Raw genomic sequence first — 3,658 nt, 5'->3', positions numbered from 1 at the left:
CCTTACTCAATGTGTCTTTCCCTCCTCATATACACAGACATAAACCCCACATCCATGGGAATGATACAATATGTAAGGTTAAACCCATTTTGAAATACCTTTTAAAAATGAAATTAATATACATTTATTGCAAAAACTCTACCAAGTACAGGTTAGCAAAAAGAATTTAAACCCATGTTTCATTGTGTATGTGTTAGTAGTGTAATTCTCGTAGTGAACTCTGTTGCTACATAAAGATGGCGGGGTTTGGTGCATTTAACAAAGTAATCACTGTGGTTATACATACAAAATATAGAAAACAGAAAAATAAAACAAAGGCTCTAAACCAAGAAAAAAAAAACAGCTTGTAATGGTACTGTCATAAAAACCGACATGTGGACCTATGAAATCTAATTGAAGACCTTGACATTAACTCACACACCTGTGAACACCTGATTTTTGACAAAGAAGCTAAATCTTAACAATGGAAAAAAGAAAGAATCTTCAACAAATGGTGCTGGCATAACTGGATGTCAACATGAGGAAGATTGCAAATAAATCCATATCTATTGTCATGCACAAAATTCAAATCCAAGTGGATCAAACACCTCTATATAAAACTAGTTACACTGAACCTGATATAAGACAAAATAGGAAGTAGTCTTGAATGCACTGGTACAGGACACTATTTTCTAAATATAACACCAGTACCATAGACATTGATAGCAACAATTAATAAATGAGATCTCCTGAAATGGAGAAGCTTCTGTAAGGCAAAGGACACAATAAATAAGACAAAACAACAGCCTACAGAATTGGAAAAGATCTTCACAAAGCCCACATCTGACAGAGGGCTGATCTCCAAAATATATAAAGAATTCAAGAAATTAAACATCAAAATAATGAACAACCCAATTAAAAAATGGGCTACAGAGCTAAACAGAGAATTCTCAACAGAAAAATCTCAAATGGCTGAAAGACATTTAAAGAATTGCTTAACATCCTTAGTCATCAGGGAAATGCAAATCAAAATGACTCTGAGATACCATCTAACACATATCAGAATGGCTAAGATCAAAAACACATAAAACAGTTTATGTTGGAGAGGATGTGCAGCAAGGGGAATACTACAATCCACAGCTCCAGAGAAGCTAGCTAACAAGGAGGACCCAAAGAGGGATGCATGGGTCACCCTGGGAAGGAGAAATAGATGAGATCTCCATGAGTAAAACAGGGATGAGGGGTGGGCAAGGGAAGGTAGGGGATGGTGAATGACAACATAAGGGAATGGGATGGCGGAGCTGCAACAAGGATGGAATGGGAGAGCAATGAAAGAGATACCATGATAGAGGAAGACATCATGGGGATAGGGAGAAATTGGGTGCTAGGGAAGTTCCCAAGAATCCCCAAGGATGATTCCAGTTTAGACTACTAGCAATAGTGGAGAGGGTGCCTGGACTGGCTTACCCCAGTAATCAGATTGGTGAATACCCTTCCTGTCATCATACAAGCCTTTCTCTAGTAACTGATGGAAGCAAATGCAGAGATCCACAGCCAAATACCAGGCTGAGATCCAGGAGTCCAGTCAAAGAGAGAGAAGAGGGATTTTATGAGCAAGAGAATCAAGATCACGATGGGGAAAGCTACACAAACAACCAAACCAAACTAGTGAGGACTCATGAAATGTATATCAACAGGTGTGGAGCCTGCATGGGACTGGACTAAGGCCTTCTGCATGGCAAGACAGTTGTGTAGCTTGATCTGCTTAAGGGCCCCCAGGCAGTAGGATCAGAGTCCATTCCTGATGCATGAGCAGGCTTTTTGGAACTCACTGCCTATGTTGGGACACCTTGTACGGCCTTGAGGCAAGGGGGAGGGCCCTGGACCTGCCTCTACCAAATATACCTCTCCATGGGAGGTCTTACCTTATAGGAGCGAATAGGAGATGGGCTGGGAGAGAGACTGGAGGTGTGGGAGGAAGGAAAAGGGGGTCTTTGATTGGTGTAGAAAATGAATAAAAAAAATTTGTTAATAAAATATTGCCTGAAAAAATAATCCAAAGGATTTACACTTCATCTTGTCACCTTCGCGTGTAGGGTCTAACCAGTGTTGGCACATAGCCAAGACAGGATAACTACAGTTACCCATTCAATTATGATAATCAGTATCGTGTTCTACCAGTCCCACTAGCTGAAGATTAGGCAGGTTTTCCTCTAGAAAAAGCCACAGAACACAGAAACATGTAACATGAATTTTAAAAGGCCTTATTAATTGAAAATCCAAGAGCCAGGTATTGCAGTGAAAGGCTGAAAGATCAGAGAGACAGAACAAGCCACAGCCAACCTCACCTTGCCAACTCCTCAGGTGATGCTGCTTCCTCAGACTGAAAGCCTCTGAGTTCTCACCTGAACGGATCTCAGCTGAACTGCTGCTTAAAAGCCTAAAAGCTTAAAAGCCTCTAGTTCTCATGCCTTATATACCTTTCTGCTTTCTACCATCACTTCCTGGGATTAAAGGCATGTGCCATCACTGTCTGTCTTCTATGTCTAATCTATTGGCTGTTCTGTCTCTGACTCCAGATAAGTTTTATTTAGGGCAAACAATATATTGGGGGACACAATATATCACCACAGAAATATGTATTCTTTAATCCAGTAAGTCCAAATTGTGTTTCCTATATGCTCATGAGTGGGGAGCTGTCCTCTGAGGCATTCCAACTTACCATAGGCCATACCCCTAAGGAAAATGGCATTTCCCTCCATAGCTGCCATATTTCTCAATAGTTCCTCTCCTAGAGGTGGAGCTTGTATGCCCCTGCCTCATCCATGCTTGTTCTTATACAAGCTTTGTATAGTCAACCACAGCTGCTGTGATGTGAGTTTATGAGTGCAGTGGTCTTACGCACAGAAGACACTGCTCTGATCTGGTACTCTCTAACCTCTGGATGTTGCAATCTTTCTGCCCTACTTCTGCAATGGTCTCTTAGCCCTGGGATAATAGAGTATGGTTGTGTGATATTTTGATTGTCTTCTGACAAATAAAGCTTGCTTTGAGTCAGAGGGTAGAGCTAGCCACTAGCTGACCAAAATTAACCATAAAGGTTTAAAGGACTGCAGACTGTAGGAGACAGGAAGTAGTAAGGTAGGGATGAAAGAGGATCTCGGCCATTTTGGATGAAGGAACAGAAGAGGTAAGAGGGGACTGGTGGCTGCTCCCCTGCTTCTCTGAGCTTTCAGGCTCTTATTCCGATATCTGACTCCTAATTTTTTATTGATAAAGAATAATTAGTTAAGACTTCAGAGTGTGATATAGATGACCAGTTTTTTGGAATGAGCTCCCCCTAAAATTTATTCTGCACACTTTGATTAGTTGTATCTGCTTTAACCACCATCTACTTCATAAAAACTTCTCTAATAGAGTCTTAAAAGCTACCATTATTTATGAATATAGAGATACAAAGTTAAAGAACACTTTGATACTATGATCATTTAGCAAAATATTAGTAGTACGTTCATCTCCATGACCTTCTTAGCTACAAGGTCTTTACCAGATTAACAGTATGAGAAATTCCTGTGAAGTGGAACTAAACTTTAATCACCTACCAAGTGATTACCATCATAATAGTTACTGGAATATTGTATCCATAGGCATGTCTGTCTGTGCTGGTTGTTATTACTGT

The sequence above is a fragment of the Peromyscus californicus genome, unplaced genomic scaffold (genome assembly GCF_007827085.1).
Source record: "Peromyscus californicus insignis strain IS unplaced genomic scaffold, ASM782708v3 Scaffold_10__1_contigs__length_136768540, whole genome shotgun sequence".
In the NCBI taxonomy this organism is placed as follows: domain Eukaryota; kingdom Metazoa; phylum Chordata; class Mammalia; order Rodentia; family Cricetidae; genus Peromyscus; species Peromyscus californicus.
Note: the sequence above shows the minus strand (reverse complement) of the source record.